We start from the raw sequence: 20,384 nt of genomic DNA, 5'->3' as shown, positions 1-20,384 counted from the left end.
AAAAATAAAATTATTGATCCTAGATGATGAGAGGCGGGCTCTGCAGAATTTGTCTTGAGTTTTACTAAGCACATTATCAACATGATGGTATGTTAATACTGATAACGCCGTTTGGGTTAAATTGATAATGGCTCTGAAACGGTGGTTGAGAAAATAAGAAATACAGTAGAAGAAAACATTTTTCAGAAGTGCAAGAGGTCATTGTTCACCATTGAAGCAAGGTGACCACCCCCTTACATCTCTTAACATTTCTTTTGTTGCCAAAGCATTACAATAAAGAGATACTTTCCTTACTGAGGAGGGTACCACCATTTAGAGATGAAAAGGTTGCTACAAGCGACAAGGCTGCATTTAGAAGAACTTCTGGACAAATATTTACAAAGTGATGTGTTGAGTGAGTTTGACCAAAGTCCTAAGTGTGTTGATTTATATCATAAAGCTGTATAGCATGCTAAAGTCTATATAGATTGGACAACACTATCATGTAAGACAACTAGTGGGAGTGGCACTCCAACTGATGGTGGTCCAAATGAAATTGAGCCTGAGCCAATATTGACTTTGATGCTTTTGATGAAGGAAAATTTGAAGACTACTAAATGTTGACTGTAATTTTGAATTTTCATTATGCGATAACATTTTGATTTGGAAAATCATTGAATTATGATTTTATGAGTATTTTCATTTCTGCAAATTATGGATATGAAGTACTCAAATATTCTATTTATTGGTACTTACAAGTATTGTTATTTTCAAATTTTATAATTTATAATTTTGAACACATATATAACCAAACTTGTACCCGTGCCCAAGAAAACAATGTTATACTATTTTACCCAATACATGTACCCAAACTCGAACCTACACCCACACCTGTACCAATACCAATACCTTAGTCCAATATATTAGGTGCTTGATATGGAAGTTGTGTGAGATATTTGTAGATAATATTAATTTTTCATCACCTCTAAATATCTTCTTGGAATTGGTGCTCCTATGAAGGGTTTTGTTGATGTGATTTTTGTTCCACAACAACATGCAGATTTGAATACTTAGTATTCCAAGATGAAACACCAAGTCTCTAACTCATTCTTGAATAAGGATGTTCATTTACTAAACAATGTATCTAGATTGTGTGATCAAAAAGAAAACCTCCAAGTTAATTCTTAATCATGGATTTTCACTTCATTTTATGATGTGATATGTTGGTTATCACAAAGGGACTTACATTGTTCATTCAAGGGATATCAACTCTTTCAACTTCTTCAATCACTTTTAACTAAACAAACTACAAAGGATAAGAGGTCTAGGAATTCTAAGTATATGAATGTAAGACAATGTTGATGATGGGGTGAGCCCCTAACTTATCCTTGCTTTGTTGTGTCAACTAGGCATAGGAGGGTGATAGCTTCTACAGATGCAGGAATGAATTTTACATTGTTAATATTCATCCAAATACCTTATGAAGGCACAATTTAAATGAACATCTCCAATAGAAGTTAAACACTTGTTGTTTATGCCCAAACTAATCTTGCACTATTACTTACAATTACTAAGTACCAAAAGGTATGAACACTAGCTTCCCCATTAGTCACCATTCAACAATATCTCCAAATTCATCTACTTCTACTTCTAACATGAAATGAAATCTAATCTAAGCAAGGAATTGAAGAAACCATGTAACACTTCAAACTCAAAGCAATATTAAGTAATCCATCATGAAGACCAACAATGAATCATCAATTATTTTAACAGCATTATGGTAACAATTTCACCAACTCTCCTTCCCTACTACTTTCTAATTTCGATGTCTAACCCTCTAACCCCTATGAGAAGGCCTTGGCCTTTTAGAGCTCAAATACAATGAAAGGGCAAGATTAATTCAAGATCAAGGGCCAAGTTTTATCTCTACAAACCCTTATTGGGGTTTTCACCCTATCAACCAATTACATGAAGTAAACACCCTGTAGACCAATAAGAAAATCATAATGCTTCTGGAAGCTAGTGAAGAAATTGTACACTTGGCAGGCATTATATGATTGAACATGCTTGAACGCATGTAGCTGAAAGTTTCTGATTGGTAGAAGACAAGTAGGGGCTAATTCAGCATCCTTATCTTGCAAGCTTGATCAATCCTTTGGTGACAAGAAAATATCTCTTGATACTCAACATTATCAAGCCTTCAAGTGGTGGCATATTCCCAAATCACTTCATCTCCTCAAATTTTCTCCATCTCTTTTCTTGGAAATTCTCTCATTGCCATGATTTCAATGTGCTTGTTCTTGCAAACTTGAATCTTGAACTTCTCAAAGTGTTGAAGTCCTCATGTACTTGAATCCTCCAAAATGAGCTTAGATTTCCTGAGGAAATTCAAGTTGATGATAATGTCTTCCACTTTTAAATTCTGGTTTTTCATTGTCCTTCCTCTTCACTTTCTTGAACTCCATCTTGATCTTGGTCCTGAATTTGCATTTCAATAATCTGATTTAAACCTTCTTCTCATTTAAGTCCTCGAGCTTGAACTTGCCTCCATCCTTCACTTTCCAAGCCTCTCCTTCCTCCATATTTACCTTGCAAGATAAAGGAGAAAAAGACAATAAGTTTATGAAATGATGGAATGAAAGAAGTATTAATGTTTTCATTAATTACATTGTATCAACATCAAACAAGAAGGTAAAAATGGATTTTCTCACATTTAACATCCTTGTTGCAAATTTTGAAATGGAATAGTGTCAAAATCTGGAAAAATAAGCAACTTTTATAATATATCATGCCCAGCTTTTACTCTTCTCACCCTCCTTATCTCTGATTTTTGATGATGAATCTACTGTTTAGCTCAAACTTAATGCATCTTGAAATCTTCATGCGGCTCACAAAGATAGAATTGCTGACTATTGAGATGTTTTGCTCGCTGCCAATCAAGAAGTAGTTTGCTGCCTTATGAGGAGAAACTGCTGTCTATTAGCTTTAAATTTGATGCGAAATGAATCAGTCTTGCCTCCTATATATATATATGACCAAAGGCTTGAGGGGGCAGGTCCACCATGAGGATCGACCTGGGCCCTTAGAGCCCAATCATTCAATTTAAATTTATTTTACCTCTTGTGCTGGCCGACCTGTATAGGGAAGCTAAAGATATTGTTTTGCTCATTTAATTATTACTATTCACACCCCCCATAGCCTTGCTCAATAAAGGCCATGTCTAGGTGGAATTTGGAGGTGCCAAGGGATTGTGAATCCCTAGCAGAGGACGGAATTTGCTCTCTTCTTGGGACAAATTCTTCATTTTGTTCATGTAAATCTTGTGAGTTTGATCACCTATAATTTCCCCTCTTTCGTTGTTTGATTCATAATGAACTTGATAAGGTGGAATCTCGTCCATTCTTTCAATTAGGATTCCCAAGGAGAGGGTGAAATCCACCCTCTCCTTGGGATAAATTCTTCATTCCCGTCACTTTCTATTATCAAATTTAGACTTCCAAGCACCCTTGCCTCCCTTACCTTTGGCTTCAATTGAAATCCATACTTGCAGCTCATTCACACTTCATTCATCATACACCCAAATTTAACTTTCCATGCCTCCATGTTTTCTCTGATCGACACAAGATGGAAATCTCAGGGGTCTTGTGATTGTAAATCCCAAACAAGTGGAGGGTGGAATCCACCCCCTTGGGATAAACTTTTCTTCAAACTTTTGACTTATTTCATTCATCTTCCTTTTAGTTGATCCATAAAAGAGTGAAAATCATGTATTGTTTGGGATTAGGAATCCTGAGCAGAGGGTGGAATCCACCCTCTCCTTGGGACAAATTTTTCACCAACTTCATCATTTTGATGCCTTCTCATTAAAGTTCCAGAATTTCGCCATTGAAGGATCTGAAATTCTCCCTGAATTTGGGAAGCATTTCCTTGGTCATAATCATTCCATGAATCAGTCTTGTTTTGATAATGTCATTGGGAAGGTGGAAATTCCACCTTGGTTGGGATTGGGAAACCCGAGAGTCAGGTGGATTCCACCTCCTTGGGACTGCTTTTCATCATTGATAATTTTGTCTTGCGAATTCACCTATTTCATTCATGCTTAATCTGCCTTTTGTCCATTTGTTTCAAGCTCATCTTTTCATGTCATATAGATCTGGTTGTGCCTTGGTTTTGGAGGTCTGATTGAGGAAGTGGAAATATCAAGGTTGTTGGGATTGAAAATCCAAAGTGAGGAGTGGATTCCACCCCTTCCTTGGGACTTCTCCCTACTTGACAACTTCATTTTTATATCATTTCACACTCACTCAACCCAACTATACTTGCAATTTGATTGCAGAAGGGAGTTTCATACTTAATCCAATCAGGTTCGTTCATGTCGAATTCTAAGTTTCTCATGGTTGCTCCTTTTTCTCAATCTGATCTTCGATTTTCACTTGGAATTTGACCTTCATAGTATGCCGAACTGCCTCTCCATCATCCTAGGACACCTATACTAGGTGAAACTTGAAGGTGGGTTCGGATTTTAGTGAGGAGAGAAGGGTGGAAATTGGAGGTGTTTTGGGACTATGAATCCCAAAAGGCATGTCGATTCCACCTTCTCCTTGGGCTTTTTGCCTTTCCTTTGTCCCAACACTTAGTTATTTTCGTACTTTTGAAGCCTTCTCCAAACCCATGAAATGTATTTCCAACAAGTTTTTCTGCCATTATGGCCTCAATTTCACTCTGCCAACTCCCAATGGTTCTCGGTGGATACCCTTCTATTTTGGGGTACTTCTCTATGGCTGGGAGCTGTTGGTTATCCTCGTTCTCCTCTACTTCTAGCTCAATAGTTGTGTTTTCATTGTTCTTTCTTTTGTCTCTTGGTTGCTCATTCTTTCCTTGGGCACCGTTTGGTGTTCCTGTTGTTGGATGTCTCTTTGCTGTAATTTTTAGTCTCTTAGACCTTTTTGGTGGTCTCTAATTGGACATTAATAAATTATCTTATCTTATCTACATTAATAAATTATCTTATCTTATCTACCCTGAGTATGATCTAAATGTTGATGTCACTTGTGCATCCCCTTTTACTCTCATACCTTGCTCAAGACTGACTTCAAATTTTCCATCATTTTGACTACATCAAACTCGTCTTTCTGATTAAGACAACTAGCCAAATCTACCCTTCCACACCCAAGCTACAAGAGTGAAATCAAAAGAGGAGGTCGCCATTTGCAATGGGGTAATGGTTTTGAAACCTCACAAAAGCTTGCTCTAGGTATGTTCTATATCAATGTTGTTTACTAAATAATACATAGGGATGCTTTGAATGGCTATAACCTTCTAAACCGTGCCCTTTCAAGTCCAATCCTTACTGATGTCCTTTGAAGACCAAGCACTACATTAATTATTTCTTGCTTGCTTCTTAATATTATAATTGCTGGGTTTGTTAAATTCTGTTTATGAGAGCTAAATTGCTCAGTTTGTTAACTGCAATTTATGAGTATTGTTTGTATATACATGCTAACCATTGGTGTATTTAATTGTATTTCTGTAGTTTAATATATTGTTAACTGATTCTAATCACCATGTTGTTTAATTAAATCGATGCTTATGGGGAATCGGTTCTCATCCATGATGTCCGGGTTCCTTGTATTCATTCCCTGGCTGAGAGCATTGTCAATTAATGATATTATGAAGTGGATTCCCCACCTGGATTATATAAAATTGTGAGGCATTAAAATTATGACAATTTTCTTGTGCTAGTCATGGCTGGGGCATGACAGGCCACTCTCCCCAAGATCGTTTTTCCTCAAGCAATGATGGTTTGTTCAAGATGAGCTCAATGGTTTGATGTATGAGACTCCTAATCTTTTAGGAAGCCTGATTCATAACCATCTACCGCTGCACTTCTCTGGTATAATCACAAGTTGCAAATTTGATCCAAGCCAAACACTTTTAATTTGAATGCGAGTTATTACCAATTTGGGATTTGTCGAAATTTATAAATTAAGACGAGTTTTTCCACATATCAAGATGAAGATTAGAAGTATGACCCACTACCATGTAATGTTTAATGAAGAGGATTTTCCTTATTTGTCGGAGAAACCTTAGGGGTCTTATGAAGAGGATTCCAAGTTGGCATCTCACTGCAAAGATCAATTCTTATTGGTTGGATTAATTGTTTCCAGATTTTGAGGGTATAAGAGTGTAGTAACTGTTGAGAATAGTAGCTGCGATAGAGATCTGATAACCTGATTATTGCTATGGTTCCAATGTCAGTATGTCTCCTGAATTGTGATGTGGTACTAAAGGAAATCTCTGCTGCATAATATCCTCTTTATGTTATCTATCTATACATCGCATTCATTGCATTCATTTCTTCTTGCAGGGAGTTACAGAGTATTGTGTGGAAGATGGAAATTCTGAAGACAAATTATCATGGTATTCATTGCTACTTGGTGATTGAGGTTGAGTGAGCTGTGTCGAGAAGTGTAAGTTTTCTGTGTTATTGTTTTGAGCATATGATCATTAGTATTTTGAAGTCTGCTAAATTCTCAGAATATTAGCAGCATAGTCATATGCCTGAATACATCAGTGTATTGTGCCCTTGTGAAGTAACTCTTTGTTGCTTATATTACTTCTGATCACTGTTTTCCTTGGTGAGGAGGGTTTTTCTTAGGATAATTTCAGGTGTTATTTGATTGTTTTGCCTTATTGTATTTCTTCCTTATTTTTGGTTCAAAATTTAACAATAACTACTAGATTTTCTCCTCTACACCAAAGCTGTAATAACCCTGTCTGGTTATAGCTAAATCAAGCATCAATTTCTTTCATTTTTTGATGGTTTGACATTTTGTCAAACATTTGGCAAGCAATCCAATTACCACTGAATCTATGATGTCTTAAATTTTCAAACACAATATCAGGATGTATAGCAAACTGATCACAAATTTACTTAATTTTGGCCTTATAAGTTTTGCATAAATAAATACCAAACACCAATAAACAATTCTGAAATGATTCACACCAGCCTCTGAATTCATTCATCAACAACCCATATAGCAATATAATGAAAAGAAAATTTAATCGTTGGCTGATTATAAATCAGAATTTGAAGCCAGCCTGTTTACTTTCAAACTATGTAATATAAACTGAATTTTACAAATTAATAACCTAGTCTTTGTCGTAGAATCTAATTGCAAAGTCAAATTGAAAGCGCCTGATCCAATTTCAATCTGACGTTCACAGTCTACTCTTACAAATGCTGCCCAAAACAAACTCCAATCTGCAGACTAAACCCTCGTCTAGCAACAGAGAAATTATAATATTCAATTGTATAAATGCTCCTTAGCCACAGTTAATGCAAAAAGAGGAGACGATAAAACTCAAAAGTCCATGATACCTAAGCTGTGGATTCTTAGAATTAAATCTACAATACTTCAGCTGTAGATCCCAAACCCTTATACTTTAGCAAGGGCACAAACTTCAGACTCAAAAATGTCACAAAGACAACAAGAGAAAAATAAGATAATCAAATAATTGCATGCTTTACTCATCAAATGGGCTCATATTTATAATCTCCAAATGGCACAAAGTTTTCCAAATGAACTTTACTTAAGAAGCTTCCCACACACAACATTAAAATATAATAAAGTATCGTTATAATCTGATTTATGAATTGTTTTTGGCTCCGAAAATAACCTTTTCCACCATAACTTAAAATTCTGACATGTAAGGCCACTGTTTCTTGTTCTCGTGATTTAAAACTTTTCGTCCTGGTTCCAACAAGCTATGTTGCTAAGGTGACCAACCAACAACACTATCAAAAATAGCAACCTCGGGGTATTTATATGAATAATAATAATAATTAACCCATCTTGCAAAAACAACCGAAGAAGCATCAGAATTGAAATCTGACAACACCAAAGTGATCCTGATGACGAAAGATGATGAATGAACCTGAAGGGGTGACTTACTATAAATAGATGCTCCCTCCAAGATTCTTGGAGCCCAAACTGGAAGCCCAAAATAAAAACTGAGAGCATCCTCCAACTCCTCTGACTCAACTGAGCTCATCAGAATCAACAAATTGACTTACTATAAATAGTAAATCCCTCAAACGGAGCCAAAACACATCCATAGGCTGTTGGAAAGCCTATAACCACACAACTAAGACCCTCAAATCCTAATGTCAACTCATGAGGGTCACGATGGTGAACTGACCTAGCCAACTGCAAGAACTTGCTAGAAATGGGGACATTACAAAAGCTCCACTTCTTTATTGTCATTGCTTCTTTTGATTGGACACTTTTGAGATCTTCTTTATGATACCTTGCTTTCTTGCTTGGATTTCCTTTTGCTTCTTTGTCAGAGATTGCCTCTATATTGCATACTTAGCTTTCTTTTCCACGTATGTGTCTTGGCCCATTTTTCCTTACACTTCAAGCACAAATCTTTCTTTCTTAGGTCTTCTCATTGCCTTTTGAGATCTTCTTGATTAAAAACATGCTCACACTCCCATTTTCCTTTTCAAGGGAAACACAGTTTTCCTTTTCAAAGCTCTTTTAGCCCATATCTAAGAGGAATTTATTATATTTTTTCCTTGAAAGGGTTTAGTATGTATGTTTGACACAAAATTCTGCACATAAGGGCTTGTCTTTTAATGATATGATTTCCAACTTGGTCTCCAACTTGGTCGCCTTTTGGATCACACCTTCAAGTGTTGTAGGATTAAGGGCACTTACCATGCCCTTGATTGATTCCTTTAACCCTTCTACAAATAGGCATGTGAGTCTACTTTGAGAAACCTATGCTGTCGTGACTAGTTGTTTTTGGGATTCAATGGCATATTCTTCAATGATTCTATGTTTTTTACTTGTTTTAGATCTTTAAAGTACCATTTTGGGGTGTCTTTGATCAAATCTTATGATAATCCTTTAAGTTAATTCATCACAAGTGAGTATTTATTGGTAGCCTTGGGTAAAAAGGGCATTATGCCACCAATCATGGGCTCTTCCTTCTAAGTGGAGCATGACAAATTTTATGGCATCTTCCTCTATTATGGGACTAAGAGAAAGATAGGTGGGCATCCTGTGGACCTGTGAACACACCATGACCTTTGCAAATCCATCAAAGCTGGGAAGGATCATTTTATTTGCCCTTTGTCTAAAATCTTTGTTGGGTTGTCCGCTTTCCCTCGTGTTAATGTTTATGGATCCCTATTAGAGATCAGTGGTATTATATCTTCAAACAATAATAACAATTTTGATCTGAGATAGAAGTCTGAATATGTTTCAGACTGTACTGAATTTGCCAACTTTAAATTTATACTAAATCAACTATGAATGTGACGGCAGATTGTATGTGTGCTTGTTACTGCTGAAAAAGGTACATAGCCATTTTTATTGATGTCCTCATCTCAGCCATCAATCAACATATATATGAGAGAAAAGAGTTCGTGTCCCTACCTGGACTAAACACATTGTTTTCCTCTTAATCAAACTACCGTCGGTTCATTAACAAGATCAATAGCTATCAAGGAATTTCGATGGACTTTTATATATATATTTCAGAGATAAGATTAAGTATATGAATGACTTCAGAACTGCATAACAGTGATTATATATATATATATATATATATATATATATATATATATATATATATATATATATATATATATATATAATGAGAAAGTCACAAATTCATATACTAAGTATAATCTGTTCTTCACTTCTACTGAAGCTACACTTTAACACTCCCTCTTAGCGAAGGAGAAGTGAGACACAAAAGTTTCTCATATTCTCTTGATATGTGCACTATCAATAGAATAGGTTATCTGATTCTCGATACCCAAAAGCAGAGATCTAGAGTAGTCCATCAGATAACCGAAATCACAATGTCATGAACTCTATCATGACAAGTATTATAATCTTTGACACTCCGAGACAACAACTTAATGAAGTCTGATCATAATACATTTGTTATCAAGACTTCCGATCATCCGGAACAACAACATAATCTTATCATGATAACAGGTCTACCACTTGTAAGATCGTCACCTTACAATGGTTACCTTTTGTTTATATATGTCGATGAAAAATTGTCACCTTTCATTACATATCAAATGCAACTATAAGATAGTAGCATTTTAATCAATAATGAATATACATAAATATTTCAAAAGAAAACTGAAACCTGATTTCAGCATTTACAATCATAATTTAATCATACCAAATTTACCTCTGAAATATTCCAATTTGGGTTTATAAAGTGGTTTAGTAAGTACATCAGCTATGTTCATTTGTACTTATGTATTCTAGCTTGAGAACACGCTCTACCATGTCTCTAATATAATGATAAGGTATTTCAATATGCTTAGATCGATCGTGAAAAATTGGATTCACTGATAGCTTGGTGCAACTTTGATTATCACAATGGATGACTATAGGCTTCAAGGGTTTTTCGAACAATCCGACTAGCAATTTTCTTAACCATACTTCTTCTCTGGCTCCCATGGAAGAAGCTATGTATTCTTCTTTAGTGGAGCTTAAGGCGACTGATGACTATTTTCTGCTAAACCAAGAGATCATTGTTGAACTGAGATTGAAACATTTTGTAGTGCTCTTACAATCAGTAGAGATGCTTTCCCAATCTAAATCTAATATCCATGAAGATTAATTTCAACTTGATCATATTTGAGGCTCATACCAATTGTACCACGTATCATAAAATGTGCTTGGTTGTCATGAGATGGATGTTCTTTGGCTCACATATGAATTGACTTAAGGCATTAGTTGCGCAACAGCTATTGGGACAAGTGCTTACCAAGTACATCAATGATCCGATAATTTGCCGGTAGTAAGTAGGATCAGCAAGTTCAACTTCAAATCCATCATTCTTCAGTTTGAGTAGATTTATTTCTATAGGAGTAGTTAAAGGTTTGCAGTCCATCATCCCAAACTTAGTCAGAATGTCAACAGTATATTTTCCTTGATTTAGAAAAATATAGTTCTTCTTTTGCCATACTTCTATGCCTAGAAAGTAATGAAGAAGTCTTAAATCTTTCATGTTGAATTATGTTGCCCGATCTTGTTTGCATTTTGCTATAAGATGATCTTCACTTGTTATTAGTAAATCATCAACATACAATACAAGAATAATCATATCACCATCAACTATTTTGAAATATATATTAGGATCAGCTTCATTTTTGGAATATCCTAATTTTGAAAGGTAATTGTCTATCATTTTGTGCCATGCCCTAGGGGCTTGTTTAAGACCATATAGTGTTTTTTTTAGTTTACATACATAAGAATTTTTGTCATGGGTGATAAATCCTTCAAGTTTTTCAATGTATACTTCTTCAATTACATCGTTTAGGAATGCAGTTTTAACATCCATTTGATGTATCTTCCACCCTTTGGATGTTGCAATGGCTATGATGGTTCTGACAGAAGTGTAACGGGTGACTGGAGCAAAAGTTTCTTAATAATATATTTCGTATTTTTGTGAGAATCTGCAAGCTACAAATTTGGCTTTGTATTTTTCACTATTACCATTTAGTGCATGCTTGATTTTGAATAGCCATTTAGAAGAGACGGTTGATTTATCTTCGGGTCTAGGTACAACACCCCACATATAATTTTTTGTATGGATTGATATTCTTCAATCATTGCCTCTTTCCAAGGTTGAAACGATAATGCCTCTTCGACATTTGCAAGTTTTGTTTTGATGAGTTCAAAGATTTGTGTTACATAGCATGAATGGTTGCTTGTTCTCTTGTTTTCTCTGACAACTTTATTAGGTTCTATCTGATTTTCTTCTATCATTGTTCTTTCCCAAAGTGGTCTCTTTTTATTGTTAGGGGTTTTAGTAATCTCTATATTAGGACTTGGAGGTGCAAGACTTCCAGTATCAATCTCTCTCTCATTCTCTAACGGATGATTCTCATCTACTTCAGTAGTTGGTTCTGAGTATGATTCATCAATGTTCTTGAAGAGGTTGAAAGCAATGTCTTCTTCAAATTTTACATCTCTACTAATTTCAATAGTTCTTTGTCCAGAGACGTAAATCTTGTAACCTTTGGATGATTCACTGTATCCGATAAATATGCCCTTCTTTCCTGATGGTTCTAGTTTAGTTCTCTTTTCTTTAGGGATGTGAATATATACAGGGCACCCAAATATTCCTAGATGACTTAAGTTTGGTTTGTTGCCAATAAATACTTCTTCAAGAGTTGTATTTTCCAATATTGAATGAGGACATTTATTTTGGATGTAAACTGCAATGTTGGAAGCTTCAGCCTAGAAGAGGTGTGAAGGTTTTGATCATGCATCATAGCTCTAACAAATTCAATAATAGATCTGCTTTTCCTTTCTGAGACTCCATTCTATTGAGGATTATATGGTATAGAAAACTCCCTCTTAATCCCAGCAAAGATGCAAAAATCTTTAAAAAAATTTGAAATGTATCCACCCCCATCGTTTGATCTTAGGATTTTGATTTTCTTTCTAGTTTGGTTTTCAACTAGTGTTTTATGTTCTTTGAATTTGGATAACACTTTAGTTGATTCTTTAAGGAAGTAAATCTAAGTTTTTCTAGAAAAATCATCTATAAAAACTACATGGTATAGACATCCATTTGTGGAAGGTACAGGCATTGGACCACATAAGTCAGTATGAATGAGTTCCAGTACAAATTTGGGAAAGGACCTTTTTGTGTTTTTACCTAAGGCACATCCTTTGCAAATGCCAAAATGATCAGGTTTTAGACTAGGTAACCCGATTACTATTTTTTCTATGGATGATAAGGCACGAAAATGAAGGTGACCAAGTCTTTTATGCCAAATTTCATTAGAATTTGAGATTTCATGATTTAGGGCTAGACTTTGATGGTTACAAAGTTCATCTCTAAATCCGGTAGATATAGCATTCTTAATGTTGGAGTTCTTTAGCCAAGATAGTACTTGATCCTCTTGGAATGTTTCGATATCCTTGGTCTGCAAGGTCAGAGATGGAGACCAGATTTCTCTTTATACCAAGTACAAACAAAACATTCTTTAGTTGAAGAGTGATACCTGATTTCAGTTGGATTGAACATGATCCAATACCTTTTACCAAATGTGTAGAATTATCCCCAATAGTCACTTTTTCAGAGGAGTATCCTTCAAAGCTTTGGAATTTGTCTCTAAAACCTATGATATGACGAGATGCTCCACTGTCTATTATCAATTTATTTTTGTTGGAGTTTAGTTCACTTGAGAGTGCTAAGTAAAATGTAAAGTTTTCGTCCTTTTCATCTTTGACTTCTGCTAGTGCTGCTTGAATTTTCTTCCGTTCTGGACAGATGTTATAAGTATGACCAAATTTGTCACATTTGAAGCATTGTACTTTTGACCAATCTCTTTTCTTGTATGCTTTGTTAAATTTCTTTCTTTTTCATTTGAAATTACCTTTCTTTCTTTTATTGTTGGTATTGACTTGAAGAGCTTGAATATCTTCCTCTTGATTAAAACTGATTCCTCTTGAGATTAATCTTGACTCTTCTTGAGTACATTCATTTTTTATTTGCTCAAACTTTGGAAGTCTAGGTCAAGAGCTTAGTCCACGAATAAAAGTTTTTCTTTGTCATCCACTTGATTTCCAATAGTCGCAAGTTGATGATCTTTTAATTTTGAAATTCTTAGAAAATAAGATGTAATCAACTCTCCATTGATCATTTTGATGTATAGTAGTTGTTGCTTCAATGTCAACAATCTACTGGTGTTATAAATTTCGAATGTATTCTTAATAGGGGAAAACATCTCATAAGTTGTTTTTAGGCTTGATATAGATGGGAAAATGTGATCTTTGACAGAATCTATAATGATCTTCATAGCTTTATTATTATGTCTTTTCTAGGTTGTTTTGTCTGGATCATTCTCTGGCATAGACTTATCTTCCTCTATGTATCCTTATAATTCCATTTCTCGTAGAATGATCATTACTCGTGTTTTCCATGATGCAAAGTTGGAGGCTCCTACAAGTCTGTCTTCCAGTCTACGTGATTCCCCATAGTTTTAGATTGAAGATAGTTTAATAGATTTAAATTTGTATAAGAATGACTGAAATTCTCTATCAGCGTGGCTTTAATGCCATGTTAATATGTTTATGGATCCCTGATAGAGATCAGTGGTATTATATCTTCAAACAATAATAACAGTCTTGATCTGAGATACAAGTCTGAATATATTTCAGACTGTACTGAATTTGCCAACTTTAAATTTATACTGAATAACTCTGAATGTGACTGCAGATTGTATGTGTTTGTTACTGCTGAGAAAGGTACATAGCCGTTTTTAATGACGTCCTTATCTTAGCCATTGATCAACATATATATGAGAAGAGTGTTCATGTCCCTACGTGGACTAAACACATTGTTTTCTTTTTAATCAAACTGCCGTCGGTTCATTCACAAGCCCGATAGCTATCAAGGAATTTCAATGGACTTTTAATAATTATTATATATATATATATATATATATATATATATATATATATATATATATATATATATATATATATTAAGCATAAGAATGATGAATGACTTCAGAATTGCATAACAGTGATTAAATAAATAAGTATATATATATATAATAATGAGAAAGTCAAATTCATATACTAAGTATAATGTGTTCTTCACTTCTACTAAAGCTACACTTTAACACCTAGTAGCAGTGTTTCGTGTCATTTCAAGATCTAGTACTGAGTATGCTTTAACAATTTCATCAGCATTCTTAATGGGTGGATTATTTGCTTTCTCCTCTATTGTGTGATCTCCCCTAGGTATGAAGAAAGGTCTAGTTATCCTAGCGTTCAATACCCTTGGTGGGATGTTATTCTTAATAGTTTAAACTTTTATCACTCCCACTGGTTTGGTTAGGTCGAGTATTATTGTTGTTAATATTTTAGATGGCTTGGACAAGTAGATGGACCATTCTCACCTTTTTCTCTATGAGAGCTTGAGTTGTTTGCTCCATGTAGGTCCTCAATTCATTGCACATTTGCTTTCTCATTATGTTGTTTTAAGCGGAGTTAATGGCAGGTGCAAATTTCTTCTTTTCTCATTCCAAAACCCTTTGAGCCCAGTTGCATCAACTATCTTTTGTCCCTAAGGCTAGCAAGAATAGTGTTCTAATACCAAATGCAAAGTACACCTTTTGGCATTGACCTATGTTTTGCCCTAAAATTACAAGTTCCATTAAAATAAGAAATATAAGATAGATAGGAACATAACTTTGCCAAGGCTACCCCAAGTTTCTAAGAGGGGGACGAAAAGGGATGGGGTACAAGTTTTTCAAATGCAGATGACTAGGGAATGACATAGAGGATAGCTATATATATAGGGAAAACTTTTAATGGGTTGAAGTTGAGGAAAGCTCAACCCACAGCTCCCAAAAATCACTTGCATGCAAACACCTATCATAGAAAGAGAGGAGAAAAGCTATGAAGGTTCAAATTCAGAGATCCATGATAGAAGAGACATTCTTGATGTGCAAAACAAAAATTTCTATTCAATCAAAAAGTTTATGAATAAATGTCACAAACAGAGATTGATCCTTATGAAGGAGATAAAAACCCTAAAAGGTAACTAACCTAGGTTCTAATAATAAATCATAAAAAAACTGATTACAATATTCCTAAAGTTTACCTTAAGTAAACTAGAGATAATAAGAAAATATCTTATTACTCTAACACCCGCGCTTAAGATAAACTTAAGAAGTAGCTAAAAACCTAGAAACTATTACTGAAAATAAATTTGGGTCCTAGTAACAAGGCCTGATGAGGTACCCAATTGTAACTAAATCTTTGTAATAAGGAGAAATAGAGAAAACCACATGGGAAAAACCCTACTCCAAGAAGAGATGGAAAGAATGTTGGAAAACTAGTGAAGGAATGCAAAAGCCTACAAACTAGAGAATTTCCTGAGAGATAAGAACAAAAGGATGTCCCAGAAGATAGGAACAAAAGGATGAACATGAAGAACACCACTGAAGCATGAAGAAGTTGCAAAACTCTATCAAAAAGTAACTGTTGATCCAAGGAACCTCTACTCAAACAGAACCTAACCAAGTAGAGAAGACTATAATTTGCATGAGTACCCTCAAATGACACTACTTGAATCAGGAGGCACACAAAGGAAAACAACTAAGCTCAAAGATATAGATGGCAAGAAACACCAAAACCTGAAGAGTTGATTAATCGAACATGGAAGGTTGCATCCAAAATAGGAACAAAAAGAAGAGTGTCTATATGATAAACGACCCATCTCATTGAATGCATAGGTACTCAGCAACTACATCCACCTAGTACATAGGAACAAATATTGAATACATAGCTCACTCCGTCGAACCAACAAGGACCCCCCCCCCCCCCCCCCAAATGCAGACAAAGGTGAGGTAATAGGCAATTGGAAAAGTGGGCTAATAGAACGACATGTCAAGGAACCATGATCAAGATGCACAGAGAAATACATAATAGTGTACTAAGGTGATCAATCTCAGACACGTCATGAGGCTAATGTCATGGAAAGGACAATCATTGGACAAAAAGGAGATGACAAACAAAGGCAAAACATCAACCGCCCATGACACTTAATCAAAGTAGTGCATGTACAATAAGGCACAAGATATCGTAAATTCCAAGAATACAGTAATTTGTATGAGCGTGAAGTGAAAATATAGATGGAATATGGCACTTTATTTCAGTGTGTTTGTATAAATGCATACAATAGATGTCTACAAGCACCAAACGAGACATAAGGTTGATACAATAGATAGTACATCCCAAGACAAGTCATCTAAAGCAATGAAAACAATCCTCGTACCTGAAACAACCAAGATATCGAGCAGAGTGCAAAAAAGAAAAAAGTTGAATAGGATGTACCTAAAGCAAAGTCTGGAAAAACAACCAGCATTGATTGAAAGAGCATAGAACAAGCTTTCCAATGATATAAAGTTTTCCCAATCAGAGATTGGATGCTCAAGATATGTCTACTAGAGTACAAAATAGAACTCCGGACTTTGATATCGAAAAAAGATATCAAAAAGGCATCAAAACTGAAAATTACCTATACCATCGCGACGAGCTCAAAACCATCTTTACAACTATATAGTGTTTGTGGAAATCAAAGTCCATATGCCCAAGATATGAGCAATAAACCACTAATTGATCTAAATAGAGCCAAAAGGGCAAACAAGTGTGATGATGCAGATGCTAACATCAATAGATGACGAGCTCATATTTGACGGTCAAATGACCATCGAGGCAAAAAACGCCAAAAAAAACCCCCAAGTGCCCAAAAAAATCAAATAGCTAACAAAAGGCACTCTACCTGAAAAAAATACCACATGCTGGAAAACATTGTCGTGAAAATTGTTAGGTTTTAGGATCTCTGCAAATGTAATAACATTGTTGTAATTCTATGTGTTTCAATTGTAGATTTCCAAAATATATAAATACATCTTCAAGAGGCATGTCTTGTGAAGAGACATGTCTCTATGGTTATATATGTTAATTAATCATTAATTTAAAACATTATTAATTATAACATATCTATATTATATATAATATATAGCATACAATATATTATATATAATATATATAGCATACAATATATTTATATATATAGATCTATTAGAGTATGTATAATTAATGATTAACAATAACCATAGAAAGGATTAACTCTAAGACAGTTCAATCCAACAGAAGCTACAATTTAACACTCCCTCTTAGCTCAGGAGGATTGAATAGAATACATTATCAGAATAATCTTAGAATGTCATATTAAAGACCTTAATATATATATCACAATAGATACATTATCCTTTGATAATATAAGTCTCAATAAGAAGTCTATATCATAGGTGAGATCTTTTTATAGTAGCCATTGCTTCACGAAATGTGTCAGAACAAACATGCCAACAATATTTAATTCTAACAATGATATGTATATCAATTGTTTTCTACCATAGCTATGACTTAGATACAATCGAAGCTATCCCAACACTCCCTCTTTATTTGGGAAGATTGATATCTAACATATTACGAGGTAATTGGTAAATACTTGCTTATTAATAATAGAGACCGAAAGGTCAATTTATACAAAAGAATGAGACAATGTTTCCTTAGGAAACGATCGTAAAGAACAGAAACATTCTATTCCAGAGAAAGCAAAAAAACAAAAGCAAACTAAAGCTAAAGATATTTACAAAATAACCATTAACTAATAATAGACGACTTATCTATTATTGTAATACCCTCCCTTAATGGTTAATCTATCTAACACACCAAGCTGTCCTCTAAATTTGACAAACTTATCAGGACCAAGAGGCTTGGTGAGAATGTCTGTAGTCTGATCTGTGGTAGGAAAATACTGCAGATCTATAGTCCCGTCTTCAACCAGCTGTCGTATGTAATGACAATGAACATCCACATGCTTGGTTCGTTCATGGAAGACTGGATTCCGTGCTAACTTGATAACGCCTTCGTTATCACCAAACAGAGTAGTCGGTCCTACTGGTGACATTTGCATATCCCCAAGCATCCGACGAAGCCAGACAGCTTCACATCCTGCCTTAACAGTCCCTCTGTATTCAGCCTCTGTAGAAGAGAGAGAAACTGCCTGCTGCTTCTTGTTGGTCCATGTGACTGCACCGGATCCCAAACTGAACACATATCCAAATGTTGACTTTTTATCATCAACAGAGCTTGCCCAATCTGAATCTGTGAACCCACTGAGTTTAGGATTAGAACTCCGAGAATACAGAAGTCCATAATCAGAAGTGCCCTTCACATAACGAAGCACACGCTTTGCTGCCATCCAATGATCAGCCTTAGGAGCTGTCATAAAGCGTGAAATATAGCTGACTGCGAAGCTGATATCAAGCCTAGTAGCAGATAGGTAGATGAGGCTGCCTACTAGTTGCCTATACGTAGTATCATCAATGGAAGGAGAATCAGACATGGCTGATAACTTGAGACCTTTCTCCATAGGTGTAGATGCAGGTTTGCAATCCTACATTCGAAATTTGTCTAACAAGGCCCTGGCATATTTGGACTGAGAGATGAATCTACCAGAAGACTGTTGCCAAACTTCAACACCTAAGCAATAATACATGAGCCCAAGGTCAGTCATATCAAAGGACTGGCATAAGTGTTGTTTGATTCCCTGAATCAAAGATGCCGAACTGCCAGTGATGATCAAATCATCCACATAGATAACCAAAAGGATGATGTCACTGTCAGTAGTCTTGATGTACAGATTTGAGTCTGAAGAACTCCTCTTGAAGCCTTGATCACTGAGGTACGTATCAATCTTGATGTACCATGCCCGAGGGGCCTGCTTCAAACCATAGAGAGCTTTTACCAATCTGAGAACCTGATGGTCTTTACCAGCAACATTGAAACCAGGAGGCTGCGTCATGTAGACCTCTTCATGGAGATCACCATTTAGGAAAGCACTCTTTACATCCATCTGATGGACCTTCCAACCAAACTGTGTTGCCATGGGTAGGACTAATCTAATGGTGCTCATCTTTGCAGTAGGAGCAAAGGTCTCCTCATAATCAATGCCCTGACGCTGAGAAAAGCCCTTTGCCACTAAACGAGCTTTGTACTTATCCAAAGTACCATCTGATTTGTATTTGATTTTGTAGACCCATTTGCAGCTAATGGGTTTCTTCCCTGGGGGAAGATCAGAAAGGACCCAAGTGTTGTTCTTCAGCAGGCTCTGGTGTTCAGATTGCATGGCCTGTTCCCACTCTAGAATTCCTTTAGCCTCGGAATATGTTTGAGGTTCAAACACACTGTGAATGTTGGCCATAAGAGAAAAGTTAACAGAATCTGTAGTTTTGCTCTTTTTCCGAGCAGTTCTCCCATCAATGAGCTCATCATCATGAAGATCAGCAAGTGTCTTAGCCCACCACTTAGGCCGGAGAGGAGAATGACCAACAGTAGTACTAGGAGATGCTTGATCAACAAGATCCTCATCAGAAGAATCTGGATCAAACTCAGGTGAAGCATCTTCAAAACGAGGTGATCTTGCAGGAGAAGCCGGAGGTGTCTGTACAGGTATCACTGGCAGGACTGGAGTTGTAGGAGCTACTGGAGCCCTCCCATCAGGTGGACCTAATGGAAGCCGAACTCCCAAATCATGAACCTGCATAGGCTGGTCTGTTGGATCAGGAACAGGAGAAACAGGCATGAATGGTCCTCGCTGCTCATCAAAGACTACATCGCGGCTGTATATGAGACAAGATGTCTCAACATCAATAAGGCGGTAGGCTTTGTGAAGACTGCTATATCCAGCAAGCATCAGTTTCTGACTCTTGGCACCCAACTTGGTGCGTGAAGCATCAGGGATCCAAACAAAAGCAAGAGAGCCAA

At 35.8% G+C, this 20,384-nt stretch overlaps 1 protein-coding gene across 3 annotated transcripts in view; it reads right to left on the bottom strand.

Moving 5' to 3' along the window:
- The window catches only part of LOC149538483 (putative methyltransferase At1g29790), a 53,092-nt gene that overhangs the window by 16,927 nt on the left and 15,781 nt on the right, over nt 1-20,384 (bottom strand). For 2 of the 3 annotated variants that reach the window (XR_016356067.1, XM_089799818.1), the window contains one exon: nt 1,702-2,567. The exons of the other annotated variant lie outside the window; for it this stretch is intronic. The gene's annotated coding sequence lies outside the window, so the exon portion shown is untranslated. Of the gene's footprint in view, nt 1-1,701; nt 2,568-20,384 lie in introns of those variants that run through there. 3 annotated transcript variants of the gene reach the window in all.

This window comes from Cupressus sempervirens, chromosome 9 (assembly GCF_028749045.1).
Source record: "Cupressus sempervirens isolate cs-2001-9-10 chromosome 9, ASM2874904v1, whole genome shotgun sequence".
NCBI classification, from domain to species: Eukaryota; Viridiplantae; Streptophyta; class Pinopsida; order Cupressales; family Cupressaceae; genus Cupressus; species Cupressus sempervirens.
This window is presented reverse-complemented; position numbering and strand designations above follow the sequence as displayed.